Raw genomic sequence first — 17249 nt, 5'->3', positions numbered from 1 at the left:
CACACAAGTCCCACCACGGGAAGCTGAGGCTGCTCCACTCCTGGACCCTTCATCCTTCCACAGCAGCAGCTGCTGCCTGATGTTTCCAGAGGAAAACATAACTTCCAGCCTTACCCATGCTTTTCCTCAAAATAATTCCCTGTTCCAAGCCCAGAAGCTGTTTATTCCATCCAGCTTTTTATTTCCTTGCTTCCCTCAGAAAGCCAGGCTGGGCTTAGAGCATCTCCCAGCTCCAAACTTATTTTCCCCCCTTTTATGGGCAGCATTTTAAGTTCCAGCATCTCCCAATTTTTCCTTCCCAAGAGCTTTGCAAAATCCCGATTTCTATCTCTGGAATAAGATTTCCAGCAGGAATGGGATCTGATAGAGTTGTCAGGCTGGGCTGGGCTCAGTGCTGAGAGGAAAATCTCAGTTTTCCATGGGAGGCTTTCTTTGTGTTCTCCCAGGTCAGGACACTTGTCTTTCCCAGGGCCTTGGGAATGAATTGGTGCAGGGCTGCCAGGTCAGAGGGCAGGGCTGGATGGGATTTTGGGAAGGAATTGTTCCCTGGGAGGGTGGGCAGGCCCTGGCACAGGCTGCCCACAAATAAAGAAGTTTTTCCTCATGCTCAGGTGGGTTTTCCTGGGCATCCCTCTCTTCCCGCTGCCTGGTTTGGCCTCCTGGCGATTCCCTGCCCCTTTCCAGGGTGTTCAGCCCAAATTAACTTTGTGTTCATCCTTGTGCCCAGCCCAAATGAAATTTGAGCGTGTTCAGTGGTTCAGCAGGGCCTGGTCCAAGCCTGCACAGCTGGGGGCAGATTTGGGCACCTCCAGCTGTAGCACAGGGATGTATTGTTGGATTTCATCCCTCGTACCACAGGGTGAAGGGAGAATACATTTAAACTGTCATCCCAAGTTTTAATTTGTTTTTTATTTTTTTTTCTTTCCTGTAGACATCCCACAAAGCTCATTTCTGGGAGCAGCCTGGTTTGGGAGCGTCTGCTTTAAATATTTTTGTTTCTGTTTTATTACCTGCAGGTCTACTCAGGCTTTGCACCGTGCCGAGTCTGATCACAAATAACTTTGCTACCACACATCTTTAGTCCCAAAAAAACGACTTTAAGAAAATGTGCAGTGATGCATTAAAATGCATTTTACAGAGAAATTATCTTTATATGCTTTGTCTTCTTCTTTTTTTTTTTTTTTTTTTTTTTGGTAAAAAATACAGTTGCTGTGAAGCCACGAAAATACAAAAAACAACTGGTGCACTTGGAAAAAGGATTTGCAAAATATCCCCATGAATGTCTTGGAATCATTAATGGATGTTAATAACCACCACACTGATGTGGGCATGCTGTAGATACTGATTAATTATTTACATGTTTACGACAATTTTGCAAATAATGGGCTAATCACCACAATTATGTATTTTCCAGCTGGGCATGCTCGGAGCAGGGCTGTGCTCCCAGGCAATCCTGGAAAATGCCGTGTCCAAGGCTCTGCTTCCCACGGTGCTGTTTATTTTTGTGGACTATTGATTTTCTGCCAGGATTGAGTGGATTTAATTTTAACTGATGGTCCAGTGGTTCATCCCAGCTTTAAATTATTGGTGAGCTTCATGTCCCACGTTTGCAGCATTCCAGTGCCTGGAAAGTGAGGGGATTCCACACAAATACCTGGGCAGGTGAGCATGGAAAGTGAAATATTTCCCTGTGGGATTCCTGCTAGACCTGGACTGCTGCAGGGTGAAGGAACCCAGGGAAGTCACTAAAATGATGGATAAATAGAGACGTAAATCCTGCTGCGAATAAGGAAAGAGCACAGGGAGAGGTGGGTTTCCCCACCCTTTAAACTCCTTTTTTTTTGTCCTGCAGGCCACAGTCAGCACAGAACCCCAGAAGGGTTTGGGTTGGAAGGAACCTCCAAGACCACCTCATCCTGCAGCCCTGGGACAGCCCTGGGACACCTTCCATGAGAGGCTGTGGAGCCTCCCTCAGTGGGAATATTCCAGAGGATCTGGACACAATGCTGTGCCAGTGCTCTGAGGGAGGCTGGACCCACTGGGGTCCCTTCCAACCTGACCCAGTCTGGGATGTGCTGGCTGTGGCCTGGATATGGAAGAGCTCAGGGAACGGTGATTTTCTGTCCTCTGGGAATGTGCTGTATGAGGTTTGTTGGGGGTTTGGGGGGATTTTTTGGGGAGGTGTTAAATCCTGAGCAGCCTTTCCCATTAGATACCCAATCCTGACCCAGACCCCTCTCCCCACCCCTGGTTTGCTGAAATCCCACAAAGCTCCGATGCCGAGGCCCCGATCCCTTAATAACAGGATTATTGCCAAGTACACAAGCAGCATAATGAGCTGTGTGTTGTAATGCCTGATTAGAGCATGAATTTAGGGCTGGAGCAGCATTAATGCACAGCTACAATGCAACTGGGTTAATAACAATCAACTGATTAATGTCGTACATCTCCCGCCAGCCTCGAGGAGAACAGGCTGGGCTGATTAGCAGGGATGCAAATGTGCAGAGGAGCACAAGGCAGGAGGGTGAGACAGGGCTGCAGGGATGAGGAGGTGCCAGAGTGACAATGGAGAGATGTTTGGAGGAGGGAGGATGGGCAGTGACTCAGTGAGAGTGCCCTGGGAGATGCAGTGACCTCAGGGAATTTGTGTCACTGAGCATTCACGGCTGCTGTGAGGGAATATTCACTGGGAAGGACACAGGAGGTGTCAGAATCACAGAATCATGGAATTATTGAGGTTGGAAAACAATTCCAGGATCACCAGGTCCGAGCTGTGCCCCATCCCCACCTTGTCCCCAGCCCAGAGCCCTGAGTGCCACCTCCAGGAATTCTGTGGACACCTCCAGGGGTGGGCACTCCAAACATCCCCTTCCAATACCTCACCACCCTTTCCACAGAGAAATTCTTCTATCACAGCAGGTTTAGGTTGGACATTAGGGCAAATTCCTTCATGGGAAGGGTTGGATGTCCCCATCCCTGGAGGGATTTAAAAGCCATGTAGGTGTGGCCCTGGGGACATGGGTTAGTGGGGGCCTTGGCAGGAGTGATTGTATCACATCCTATATTGAGCAAGCTCTCTGAAATGCAGTTTTCTAAAGCATGAGGGAAGAAAAGTTTTTAGATACAGTGGCACAATCCAAACTTTATGAAATAGAGGAATAAGAGGTGTATATGCCAAGGCTGAACCTGCAATAATAAACGGACAACAAAGCACAGTGAATAAAAGAAAGGAGAGGCTTCAAAGAAGTGCACAGGTTTTAAAACTCTAAATAGAACTGCAGAAGTTAAATTGCCACAGCAAACAGAGCTCCCATCATCCATGGGGAACATGAAAAAAGAGTCAGCTTGTGCCTGGATTGGGGATTGAGGAGGGGAATAATCAGTTTGTGGTTATAGTCCAGATCTGGAGGTGTTATTGTAAGGGAAAGAGTAACTACCTGTGCACCCGAGGTGTGGCAGGAAATATTGCTGTGCTGGTGATTTGTTTGGGGTGATCTCCACGGTCCCCTTGACCTCCCAGGCTGTGGTTTGAGCACAGCCAGGCTGATTTCTCATTTCTCCTGTCATTTCCTATCTTTGAAGGCATTACAAAGAAATTTGAGCAAGCTATTTTTAGTCAGGCTTGAAAGCACCTATTTTTTTCCAGGCCTGATTCTTGAGGGGCAGCTTTGTGTTTCCCTTTGTTTCTGCTCTCAGTTCTGGCTGCCTTCAAGTGCAGCTCTCCCTTGGCCACGAGGTCCCACTGGGCCCCCCCTGGGCAGGGACCCTTCCCTGAGCACTGCCCCTGCTGCTGTTCCCAGTTCCAGGCTCAGCTGGGATCCAAAGGTGAGATCCAAAGGATTTTTCACCTTTGTTTTTCACCTTGCAGGAGCAGCCAAAGGCAAGAGGATGGTTTCAACTGCAGGCAAAACGCTGGAACAAAGGACAAGCTGTATCTGAAAAGGAAAATATGGGGAAATAATCCCAATCTCGTCAGTTCTGAACCTAACAGGAATGTTGGAATTGTCACTAAACTGAGTAGTTTTACTTCTGGCTTTTGGAGGCCTGAGTTCATCTTCTTTGCTTGGATTCACACTTATATAAGCAGGTGAGTAAATCTGGAAATGTCAGCGCCAGCCTTGCTCTGTGCCTGTAACTGGTACCACTGGTTTAACTGGTGTTCCCTGTGGGGCAGGTGATCTCTTGTCCCCCAGTGCTTGACCCCCCCGTGTTTAGATTTCAACTCTTTTCTATTTCCTTCCCATCCTTTGTTTTTAGCTGGAGGGACCCATATAAAGGCTCTTTAGGTATTCCCAATCATTCAAAGACAGGAAAATGAAATTAAATTTCTCTGAACTTGATGTGTCTTTGCTTCATGGCTTAGACTTCCTCCTCCTCCCCACACTCATAAATCCTGAAGTCTCTCTGTAATTCTTTCCAACTCCGTGAACTCCTCCATGTGTTCTTTGGTTACACATCTCTCCATCCATTTCCCATCTCCAGGGCTCTTGTAACAGGATCCAAGGCACCATTAGGAGTGATCTGTCTCCTTCCCTCAGCCCTGGGAGCAGCAGATCTGATTTTGGAGCTCGGCTGATGAGCAGTTTCTCATTTAGAAGGAAGATGTGTGGTGGGCACAAAATAGATTATCCATGGGAGCTCTGATTCACAGAGCTGATAAAGGTGGAATTTCTCAGTTTGGGGGCAAACATGTGACCAGGCCTCATGGAGGAGTGTAGAAATCCCGGGAATACTGCACACTAGACCTCTCCATGGTTTGCTTGCAGCAGGAGGCATTTGCCTCAGGCATGCAGGGAATGCTGCTGGCATTGCCAGGCCAGGAAAGCTGGAGCAGGGAGAGAAAGCTCACTTGTCTAAAAGTCTCAGAGATTTCATTTCAGCTGTACTTATTTTTCATTCCTGCTCAGAAGGACGAAGCCCTCTCCCTTCCAGAGCAGAGGGAATTCCTGATGCAGGAGCTGTTCCAGAGTCTCTCTGAAGGGGAGGCTGATCAGAGGTGCAGAGAGTCTGGCTGATCCTTTTTCTTTTCCCTCCTGAAACTGCCACTGCTGAGTCACTTCTTCCTGATTCTCTCTGTGTGGCCTTCACGCTTCCCTCACCTCTTTTACCTTTCTAACCTATTTTTCATTGTTTTTGCTGTCGATGGGGGGTTTTCGTGGCTTTTTGTAATACTACACACTAACCAGAGATCAAAGCAGCAAAGGAGAAAGGGAATAGAAAAGCAGCAAAAGAATATTTTACCATGTTCTTATTTTTTTTCCCACTATCCACAAGTTTTCAAGTGTCTCCCAGAGCCCAAATCTTGCCCCCGAGCAGAGGAACTGCTTTTGCTGTATTTGTGTCTTGCTCCTCGTGCTGTGCCCCAGCTGAGAGTGAACTTCCCCTCAACAAAGAGCTTGGCAAGGAATTTCCTGATTTGGCACATGGATCCAAGATCCAACTTCCTGCTTGTTAAACCCACGGTAATTCTGGAAAATGCCACAAAGCTTTGCCCAGATCCTGTATTAACACAAAGCTTTGCCCACGTTGCTAAGTGCCCTCAAACATCCACTTTTTAATCACTGATTATTGAGTTGCCTGAACAAAACTCCCCTCCTTTGGCACTGTGGTGTCCCAGGAATGCTCTGCTGCACATTAGAAAGGATTTAAGGGAGCTGTGAGGATGACAAATGAGCTCTTTCTACCAGTTATTTACCTCTCCTGGCTGTGTTGCACCGGGCAGATGCTGGAGGGGCTGCCTGGGGATGTGGGCTCCAACAGGATCACTCCACACTGGGGGTTCTTGCAGGGCAATAATTCCTGAGCATGGAATAAATCCAACTGCTCCTGCTCAGAGTCCATCGTGTGGGAGGCCAGGAAGGGATAAACTGGGAAGCACCTGTTTCATTTTGAAATAAAGCTGATTAGATTTGATTCATGGCTTTAGTACCCAGATGTGTGCAGCGAAAACCTCTGGTGAGTGATGCTGGTGAAAAGCACAGGAGCTGTGGCACCTCTTGCTGTGGAAGTTCATCTTTTTGGTTTTGTTCTTTGTTTCTGTGGCTGCCCCATCCCTGGCAGTGCCCAAGGCCAGGCTGGACGGGGCTTGGAGCACCCTGAGATAGTGGAAGGTGTCCCTGCCCATGGCACTGGATGGGTTTAAGGCCCCTCCCAACCCAACCCAGTCTGGGATTGTCTGATTTTATGCCAGCAGGAGGACAATCAGTGGTTCCCATGGAGAACATCTCGAAATGATCGAAGGCAAATGATAATTTCCGTGTCCCAATGAAATGCACCCGAGAGAAAGAAAATCTTTTGCCCTTCTGAATTTCAAACAGAAATATTTATAAACCCTCTAACTGGATAATCAAGAAAAGGTAATCACAGAATGGTTTAGGTTGGGAAAGACCTCTGAGATCATTGAGTTCAAGAGGTGAAAAATAATTTCTTGACGTGTCCAGTTGTAAAAAGAGGTGAAATGAGGTGGCATGAAGCTGAAAAGTTGACAAAAAAAGCCTTTGTGGCCTGGTGTGGTGCTTACCTTTAAAATGCCGTGGAGCAGCTGCGGGCAAAGCGAGGTTGATCAAAGAGCCAGCACAGCTCTGGCTTCTCCCCCTCTTTTGAAATCCTGGATCTTGTTGGATCCCCTCAGATCCAGCCCACAAGGATCCCTGCTGAGCTCCGTGGGCACCCGGGCCCCTCTCCCAGCCCAGCCCCTCTCCGCTGGCTGCGAGCTGCAATTGCTGCCATTGATTTTTGTGGCGCTGGTTAACACATTAAAGCACAATTCCTCTGTACCCATTTCTCTGCTCTATCCCTGGGTGCCTTTTCCTGCAGAACGCTGAGAGGCTTTCCTTCTGGTCAAGCAGTGTGGTTTAGATTCATTCTCTGTTATTTTTCCCAGCTGGGCTGCCGGGGCTGCTGGAGAATGAAAACATTAATTTCCAGAGTAGCAGGGGTTTGCTCCTTATCGACGTCAGAGCCCAATCGCAGCGCTAAAAATCTCATTTCTTTCCCTCTGTTTTGGAAGGCTTGGATGCAAATTAAGAAGAGTTGAGACTGGAATTTTTTACTGGGATGGCAGCAATAATGTCACACGTCCTGCCCTGTGCTGGAAGGTGTTGCTGGGACATCTGGGGCTCACCAGGGCAATTCAGGATCGATCCCACCATTCCCACCTGGAATGACTGTGGCGATTATTTGATCAGTTGATCAGAAAAGTACATGAGGAACAGTTATTACATGGGAAAACAAAGGGAAACTGTAGAAATACATCAATATTCCAAGCCACAGATTCTTTAAATGCGCAAAAACCAAATTCCCAGATGCAGCATTTAAATCCATTTCCTGCCATGGAATTGTAGCCTGGAAGAATACTGGCACCAATTCTGATTTCCATACTTGAGGATGGAATAGAAAATTCAGAGAATGCTTTGCCACCAGGAGGAAATTTGGATTTTCCTGTGCTTAACTCCTGCTGCTCAGTGCCTGGAAAAGCAATGGAGGTGGGAATAGGAGGTAGATGGTACCAAACTCTGGGATGTAACCTAAATTAATAATAATTGGGTATTCTTTCCTTTTAAAGTGGATAAAAGCTGCAGGAAGAACTTGGAGGACATTTCTGTGGTACAACCAACTGCTCAAGTGTCTGAGCTATTCCAAATTTCCCTTTTAGAGAGAGCTGGGAGTTTTCCTCCTTCCTTCAGTCTGGGTGCTGGGACGGAGGGAGGAATAAGGGCTGAACTTGCTGTCAACTCTCTTAAAAGCTTTTTATTGGAGCTGGAATGTGTGATAATGGCCCCCAGAACTATCATTACAGTTAATTAAAGGTCTGTTTCTTTTTTCTAATGTGAGGGGTTTATTTTCCGCAGTTGATAACACAGCAGTAAAACCTTGCTTTAGGCAAAAGCTTGGTAGGCAAGGTCACAATTTAGAAGTAATTTGAAAATTGAAGGGAAAACTAGAAAGCAGCATCTGGTTCCTGTCATTTCTGAGTTGTGGAAGTACAGAGGGAATGATTTAGAGTGAAAAGGGAAGGAAAAGAGGAACATCAGAGTCTGTGCACGGAGGGGATGCTCAGTGGTGGTCATGGGGAAGAGGTGAAGGGAGGACAGGAAATTTGGGGTAAACATCTACTTAAACAAGAAAACTTGTCAGATCTTGGTTTAATTTAGGTTGGAAAGGCAGAGCCTGCGTCCAGGGATGGGAAAAAGTCGGGATGGAGGCACAGAAATGTCAGGATTTCACTACTTTGGGGTATTTCATGCAAAACTGGAGATTAGCTTCTGTTGGGAGTGGAGCTGTTGTGGGGCTAGGATGTTGTGGGGAGCTGCCACATCCCAGAATTTGCTGTTGAGGGTGAATCCATTCAGTGCTTGGAGTCACCTGGGATTTCTCTAAGGATCTTTGGCTCACAAATCCAGGGATGGACACTGAGAGCTTGTGGGGTATCCATCCTTGCAGTTGCTCCAGCCCCCTGGAATATCCCTGAGCTCTGGGGATCTGGGGAACTCAATCTCTCTCAAAATACTCAACCCAGATCATGGTTTCTAACTTTATGACTCAAACAGCATTTCTGCACTTTCATTCCAGGGCCAGCAGAGAAGCAGCAGGTGCTCGATTGGTCAAAAAAAACATTTCCTGAGATAAGAAATGTAAAATAAGTGCCAGTGGTGGAGATTTAATTGCTGCAAATCTGTTGAGTGGAAGCTGAGCTCTCTGTTCTCCAAACTAATCACATCCAGCTCCCAACCAGCGCAGCTGTGCTTTAGATGCCTTCAAGTTTGCAGCAGATTTGCTGTGGATGTGTTAATTAAAAGGTTAATTATGGCTGAGATGTTCTGTTACTCAGCTTTTCTGCTGCTGATGTGGGGTCTAAATGCTCCTCACCCCAAACCCAGAGGCACTTATGGAAAGTGGGCAGGCCCTGGCACAGGGTGCCCAGAGCAGCTGGGGCTGCCCCTGGATCCCTGGCAGTGCCCAAGGCCAGGCTGGACATTGGGGCTGGGAGCAGCCTGGGACAGTGGGAGGTGTCCCTGCCATGGCAGGGCTGGCACTGGATGGGCTTTGAGGTCCCTCCAACCCAAACCAGTCTGGGATTCTGGGATTTGGGGCTGAACAAGGATGAGGTGGGAAAGCTTTGCTCTGTGTGTGGCCAGCACTGGTGCCAGAGGCACCCATGGTGCTCCCAAAAATTTGTGGTGTGACACTGCCTCTGTAAACTCCATGAGAAACTAATCCTGGAAACGCACCAGATTTTTTTTAAAAAAGCAGGGAAAGGTGTCATCTGGTGATAAGAAATTTCCCACCTGGTGGCAGAAAAACTTAAACAGGGATTAATAGTGAACCATGTTAAGATTTCAAATGACTTGTGGAATTTATAAAGTAAGAGTAAACAAAGCAGAGTCAAATCTCCAGAATTTAATCCTTAGAACTGCAGCTCAGCATCTCTGAGGTGGTGCCAGTGATCCTGGATCCTGGGAAGGACTGGAAAATAAATTCCCCACCCTCTTTCAGCAGCACTGGGTGCTGGAAGAGCCTCCTCGGTGCCACTAATGAATGTCTGGGGACCCTGTCTGTGTGCCTTGGGATGAAAAGCAAAATTAAGCTCTGCAGCTCTTTGAAGAAAAGCAGTGTCTGTAAACAAGAGGCACTTCTGGGATCCTGGTTGATAAAAGCAGATGAAAATCTGGGTTCCTGCAGAATCCAAGGAGTTCTGACGGTAACAGCAGAGTTTTTGTGGTGTCACTGCCCATCCCTGGCTGGGCTGTCCCATTTATCTTCTCTGGGATGCTGATGGGGCATCGAGTCCAGGGCAGCTGTCCAGGACTGCAGGGAAGTGTCCAAGTGTCCCTGGAGTGTCCCAGGCCAGGCTGGACAGGGCTTGGAGCACCCCAGGATGGTGGGAGCTGTCCCAGCCCATGGCAGGGGTGGCACTGGATGAGCTGTAAGGTCCCTTCCCACCCAAACCAGTCTGGGATTCTGTGATTTTAAGATAAACATGAAACTACAACAGGATTCACATTAAAAAATCCAATGTTCCCTTTCTCCGCAAACCCCCACCCCCACCCCTCAGAATTTCCTTTGCAGGGCCCTTTCTGCCAAAATTTGGAGCCTGTGTTGAAGCCACAGCAACCCTGACTAGAAAGACTCTTTCATTTTGAGACAGAGCTTCAGAGGAGAGCAGGAGTTGCAGAGAGAACTGTGCAAGTTCTGGCCTTCGGGGTGCTTTTAAAATGCAGGAGCTCTGGGATGCAGGGCTGGTTTAATGGGATATTTATCTCCTTGGGAGAAGTTTCTGCTGGAGACCTGCAAGTCATAACATGCTGCAATAATAAGACTTCCCTCTTCATTAAGAGATAACTTTTTTTTGCTTCTTTTTTCTATAAGAGATTTATTTCCTGGGACAGAGTCTTTTTTCCCCCTAATTTCCTAAATTTTCTAATTTCAGGAAAATCGATGGAAATAAATTTCCAATAGCAGCAGTTCAAACCCATCTGGCTGTTCAAACTCTGGTTGGTGTCCCCCTGTAACACCCACACCTGGGATGAGCCTGTGCTGCTCCGGGAGCATCAGGAATTTTTGTGGGATCAGAGATCCTCAAACCTCATGCAGGTGTGTCCCTGGAAGTTCCAGGAGAGCTGAAGGATGCCCAGAGCTGGAATTCCCTCACCAGAGGAGCCTCATCCTTGGATGTGCTGAAGAGCAGTTCGGAGGCACCGTGGGCTGTGAGTGATCCAATATCATCAAAACCACTGAACTGATCAGTTTAATTCTATTTTTATCCCTCTCCTGTAACTATTGATTAACTTTTAACCCAGTTTTCAGGTGTGAGGTTTATTTCCATTCACCTGTCCCACCCCAGTGGCTGCTGCTGCTGAGCAGGCAGCACCAGGAGGCTCGGGGATTTCAGAGCTGCTTTACCCAGCCTGGATTTGTGGCAAAATCCATCATAAATCTACATAATTCTGAGTGTTTGCTGCTCCTTAAGCCATTAAACAGAGAATATCCAGGGACATCCATCAGTGTCTCCCCACCCAAGTGTCGCAGCCGCTGGAGCGTCGATGCTGACGGACTTCTCCATGGTTTTGCCTGAGAGGAGTAATTAATCCTGACTTTCTGACAGCAGCAGAGCTGGCTGAGCATCCACATTCATCTCCCTCAGAAAAGAACCACGGAAGGAATCGGTGTTGGGATCACAACAGAATTTCTCCTTTTTTAGAACCGGAAAAAAAAAGTGGGAGCTGGAGTATTGACACCAAAGAAGTTCCAGCAGCAGTTTTGTCTCTGTCTTCAGCCCCTCTGCTCTGGAGCTGCTATGGAAACGGCTGCTCCCAGGAGTTTCCTCTCTAGATTGAGTTGGAGAAGGGATTATTTAAAATCAGAAGCCATGGATGTAGCACAACTGGACTTCAAGGGGATACAGAGGAAAATCAGGAGGCACAAGTGAAAAATAAAACTGCTGTCTGGAAAAGATGGAGCAGGAGCTTAGGGAAAAGGTTCCCTGGTCCAGGATAAGCCGTTGGGGCAGCGATGGGAATGGAAAAGCACAGAAGAGCTCTTGGAAGTCAGTGTGGAAAAGAGGGAAGAGGGGAAGAGCTCACTGCAGGCAGAGGTTTAATGAGAGAAACTCTTTTTAGGGGCCCGGAGGTGCCACATGGCCCAAAATCTCTTGAAATCTGCAACATCTGAGCACATTAGCAAAGACCTCATCTTCTTTCCAGCAGGGAGCTGAGCAGAAGCCAGGATCCAGTGAAGCCATGGAGCGGCTGGACTGTCTGAGATCCTGGTTATTCCCATTTCCCTGGCACCAGTGAGTGGAGGAACCCCCAGGAGAAGGGGTGCGAGAGCCACGGATCCCTCTGTGCCAGGCAGGAGCATTCCCAGGGCTAGGGATAGTCCTAAAATTGTACTGCCACTAAAGAAGGGATAAAAGGGCTCTGTGCTGTCTGCAGTGTAGGGATAATCAATGAAATGCAGGATAATTTAATATTTTCAGGAGTGCAGGGCTTGATGGGTTTGGGAATTTATTCAATGAAACTTTCAGTTCAGTGTTAGAGAATTGGATCAGTGACCCCTAAAATAGTCCTGCCACAAACCCAAACTCACTGTGCCCTCCTCTGGAATATCTGCCTCTGGAAGTCACTCATTTTGAGAGGAGATTATTTATCTTGGCAGCTCTCAGAGCTGGCACAGCTCCTGTGGACGCCACTGGTGCCTCTTGGATGTCTGGTCCAGCAGGATCTGACGCGAGGCTGGGCACGTGTCTGACCCCCCTGCTGGCTTTCTCACTGCCTTCCTCCCAAGTTCTCCAGGTCTGTGCACCACCAGCAGCCCCTGCCCCTTTGCTGGGTGCACAGGGGGAAATCAATTCTGATTATGGGATCCTTAATTATAGTCCTTCCGGGTAGAAAAGCCCTCTGTGATCATCAAGTCCAGCCATCAACCAGCACCACCACCATGGTCACCACTGTGTCCTCAGCTGCCTTTGGCTGCTTTGATCCAACCCCTAAAGTTTCTCCTCTGGAATTTAGACTTTTCCATGATTAGTAATAATTTCATTTTGGTTCATATTTTGGTTCTCCTGAAATGGGCAGGAGACACATTTGTATGTAAAACATGACTGCGTGTCCTTGATCCTGGGGCTCCACTGGGTAAGGAAAGCTTGTTTTCCCAGAGGAATTAATGTCTTGTTCACTAATTAATTCAGGAAGGATTTCCTTCTGGAAAGGCCTTGGCAGGGGCTGCCCAGGGAGGCTTGGAGTCCCCATCCCTGAAGGTGTCCAAGGAAGGCCTGGACATGGCACTCAGAGCTCTGGGCTGGGGACAGGGTGGGCATCCAAGGTTGGACACTGCTCCTGAAGGGCTTTTCCAACCTCAGTAATTCTGTGATCCTTAAGGAAAAGCCCATTTTTAGCAGGCAATATTCATTCATCAACCACGTGCACCTTCCTAAAAGGATGTGTGATATATATGAACACCCCCATAACTATGAAATTGTGTAGGTGCCACTCGATGGAACATCCCCCAGCCCCAGCAATCACTTGTACATCACAGAGTCCTCACTGCAGCCAGAACTCCATAATCACAAAATGATTAGAAAGCCATAAAAAACAAAGTTGTTTTGTCAGGATCATTTCCTCCCTGATCACAGGGCTGATGGAAAGTGGCTCTGGGCTTAAGTGATAGATGAGAGCCATTAATAGAGCCAGAGTGCTTCCCAGGCTGCTTGTAGCCAAAATTAAAAGGGGATTTTACCAGTCCTGGATAGTTGGGAAGCCTGGAGAGTTGGCTGGGTGTTTTGGTGGGGTTGGTGTAAAATACAGCCTCTCACAGCCATGAATTGCATTATTATTCATGAATAATTTCCTTATAGTTATTATTTTGATGGTGTAAGGTTAGAAATTCCCCTCTTACTCCTCTGTTCACCTGTGAGCACATCTTGGCTTTGTCAAAGGCCTTTAGAAAAATCCTGGAATAACATCCTGATGACACAAACCTCCCTTGTCTCCCTCTGGCATTTGGCACTTTACAGGAGTATAAAGCAAACTGCACAAACCCTGTTTCCAGAAAACTCCTGGGTGAAATCCTGGTTATGCACAGGAAATGGTTGTGTGGGGGCTCCAGGGGGGCTGGAGAGGGACTGGGGACAAGGGCTGGAGGGACAGGACACAGGGAATGGCTTCCCAGTGCCAGAGGGCAGGGCTGGATGGGAGATTGGGCAGGAATTGTTCCCTGGGAGGGTGGGCAGGCCCTGGCACAGGGTGCCCAGAACAGCTGGGGCTGCCCCTGGATCCCTGGCAGTGCCCAAGGCCAGGCTGGACATTGGGGCTGGGAGCAGCCTGGCACAGTGGGAGGTGTCCCTGCCCATGGGTGAGCTTTAAGGTCCCTTAAAGCCTCCCTGAGGAATGCACAAGGAATTTGTACCTGGATTTGTGCGAGGCTGGGAATTGCTGTGGCTCCCTGAAACCCTCCTGCAATAGAATTACAGGATCCCAGAGCGGTTTGGGTTGGAAGGGACCTTAAAGGTTTGTTTGAAATGCCTTTTTTGTGTCTCACAGAAGCAGTTTGACCTCTCTCTCTCTGTATTTATCACACCAACATGAAAACAAACATCTCCAGCTCCAAATGCTTTTTGGGTAATGTAGGGAATGTTTATGTCTGCCCTACAAAGCTCCCTCAGCTGTCACTGAACACACAAATCTGTCTCTGTAGGTATAATGAAAATAAATAATAATTTTGTGTCATTGAAGATGTCCTCATTAAGAAGCTGTTGCACCTTAAAGCCGAGGTTGTAACTTCTGCTCCAGTCACTGCTAACAGTGCTGTGTGAGCAGCAGCTGCTGCAGCCACCACAGCTCCGCCTTTCCAGACAAAAATCAATGTTTTCACCATCAAAATATTGGCCCAAACGCTTTCAGTGAAACGTGAAAGAAATGGAATGTTCCTGTGCTACAGGAATGGTCGGGCAGTTTGTTTTCCTTTAAAAGCTTTGGAATATCCGGTCGCCAGGCTAAGCGATATTTATTGCAAAATGTAAAGAGAAGGGGCAAAGACAAGAAACTGGGAAATTTAGGGAACTGCATTTGCCAGGCACAAGGGGAAGTGCCTGCAGTGTTCTGTTCTCACTGTCCCAATATAAAAACCTCACTATTGTGGGCTGAGCCCCAGCAGGAAAGCGGAATTCTGCCCCTGTGCCCAGGTGAGCCCCCACCTGCAGAGCTGCCCCAGCCCTGGCCCAGCACAGGAAGGACCTGGAGCTGCTGGAGCCAGGCACCAAATGAGCAGAGGGATGGAGCAGCTCTGCTGGGAGGGAAGGCTGCGAGAGCTGGGGGTGCTCAGCCTGGAGAGGAGAAGCTTTGGGGTGACCCCACTGTGGCCTCACAGGGCCTGAAGGAGCTGACAGGAAAGATGGAGAGAGACATGGGACAAAGGATGGAGGGACAGGACACAGGGAATGGCTTCCCAGTGCCAGAGGGCAGGGCTGGATGGGAGATTGGGAAGGAATTGTTCCCTGGGAGGGTGGAGAAGGGATGAGATGGAATTCCCAGAGCAGCTGGGGCTGCCCCTGGATCCCTGGCAGTGCCCAAGGCCAGGCTGGACATTGGGGCTGGGAGCAGCCTGGCACAGTGGGAGGTGTCCCTGCCATGGCAGGGGTGGCACTGGATGGGATTTGAGGTCCCTTCCCACCCAAACCATTCCGGGATTCTCTGGCTCTGTTCTGTGTTTCGTCAGTCTGTGACTGGGACCAGGCCCAGCCCATATGGAAATGACCTGCGGTTTTCAGCCTGTATTAATTAACGTTAATGAAGTCCTGCCATCAGTGCAACGTTTAGGAAAGTTAAAGGTATATTCAAATGAGAGACAATCCTTCCCTTGGTTTCTCTGCAGCCTAACAGAGGGCAGGGCTCTGGGCAGAGGCAGGAATTGTTTTCCCCCTGCCGCTGTCTTTCTCCCCAGGCTCATCCCCTCCCCGCTGACACGGGTTTGCATTTCCCTAAAACCTCACAAAGACTCTGGCAAGAGGCATAATTAATTGGCTGTAACTGGGGGCGGGGGGGGGGGGGGGGGAAATACATGACAAGACATCTGTTAATGCCCTGGCTCCCTGCTGAGGATGAGAGTGATGTTTAATCCAGAGTTAAATACCACCTGGCTCTGACCTAGCGCTAATGAGCCGGGCCTTGGTTGAAGGTTGAGAGGCCGCTCAGGAGAAGTTGCAAACCAAAGTGATTCGCTGTTTTTGCTGCTTGGCTGTGGACACAACATGTCCCTGGGCAGAGGCTGGGGGCTGGGGATGTCCCCTTGTGTCACCCTGGTTGGTGCCAAACGGAGGGAGCTCTGCTTGTGCTTCGCTCCCTTTGATGGCGCCTGTGAAAAACGAGGTTCACTCTTAGGAAAATTTGAAGGAAAGTTGAAGAAAAGGGACAATTAGGAGACAACAGCAAAAGGGGCGGTACGGCCGGGTGCTTCGGCAGAGAGCCAAAGGCGCACCTGTACATCCAAAAGATCGGCTTTAAAAGTACATCGCTTATTTCGTGTTCATCACCATCATGCATAATTCATTAATACTTTGGAGTATCATCCCATCAGTCTCATCTTCCTCCTTGGCTCCATTCCGTCTGGTTTCGTTTTTTTTTTTTTTTTTCTTCTGATAAGATTTTCCAGGAATGTGAAGACCCCTCCCATCCTTCCCAAACTGAGCACCCCAACTACAGACATTCTACAGCATTACATTACAGAACTTAGGCAAAACCCCCCCCAAAAATAAGTAACATGCAAAACCCAACATCACAATACATTCATAACAATTTTGTAATCCTGCGAAAAGCCAATACCACAGTACATTCATAACAGCGCCGCAGCCTCAGATCACGTTTTCGGAGAGGCACTGAAGGCTGTGTTTAAAAGGACAGGATCTGAGCAAGTCTCCTTCCCGCTCTCTCTGTGTTATGTAAATGCACACTTGCCCCACGTTCCCCTGTTTTAAGCCTCGGGGTAGCTGTGTTGGGGCTCTCAGGTCTGTGGGGTTGGGGCTCTCAGGTCTGTGGTGTTGGGGCTCTCAGGTCTGTGGGGTTGGGCTCGGCCCCTTTGGAGCCGCGGCTCCCGGTGCTCGCCAGGGCCAGGCGGCCGCAAGGAGCAGCCCAGCTCCGGCACTCCCTCGTGTGCCACTCCCTGCACAAGACCTGGGGTAAGCCGGGGACATCCAGATCTAAAATGCAGATGGCGAATTCCAAAGGCAAGTCCTTGAAGCGCCAGGTAAGTGACGAGGCGCTTCCGAGGGGAGCCGGGACTAAAACGGGATCTACCCGGGGCCACCCAGCACTCGCAGCGTTCGGACACTCTGAGAGGAACTGGGCAGGGAACGGAGCTGGGAAGGGGCTGGAGCCCCAGGAGCGGCTGAGGGAGCTGGAAAGGGGCTCAGGCTGGAGCAAAGGAGGCTCAGGGGGGACCTTGTGGCTCTGCACAAGTCCCTGACAGGAGGGGGCAGCCGGGGGGGTCGGGCTCTGCTGGCAGGGAACAGGGACAGGAGGAGAGGGAACGGCCTCAGGCTGGGCCAGGGCAGGCTCAGGGTGGATACTGGGGAAATTTTCTATCCAAAAAGGGCTGTCCAGCCCTGGCACAGCTGCCCAGGGAGGTTTGGAGTGCCCATCCCTGGAGGGATTTAACAGCCCTGTGGATGTGGCACTTGGGGATGTGGTGCAGTGTTCCAGTTGCTTGTGGAGTTATTTCAGATTCATTCTCAGTAATTTCTGGAGATTTCAGTTTGT

General features: G+C 48.9%; 1 long non-coding RNA gene across 1 annotated transcript; it reads left to right on the top strand.

The window, feature by feature from the left end:
• Positions 1 to 1439: 1439 nt before the first annotated feature.
• LOC125329062 lies at positions 1440 to 13621 on the top strand. The gene is made up of 3 exons (XR_007205027.1): positions 1440 to 1662; positions 3869 to 4087; positions 10430 to 13621. It is a non-coding gene; the product is annotated as an uncharacterized LOC125329062 (long non-coding RNA).
• Positions 13622 to 17249: the final 3628 nt, after the last annotated feature.

This window comes from Corvus hawaiiensis, chromosome 8 (assembly GCF_020740725.1).
Source record: "Corvus hawaiiensis isolate bCorHaw1 chromosome 8, bCorHaw1.pri.cur, whole genome shotgun sequence".
Taxonomy (NCBI): domain Eukaryota; kingdom Metazoa; phylum Chordata; class Aves; order Passeriformes; family Corvidae; genus Corvus; species Corvus hawaiiensis.
The sequence above is the reverse complement of the archived record's forward strand: the minus strand, read 5'-3'. Positions and strand labels throughout refer to the sequence as shown.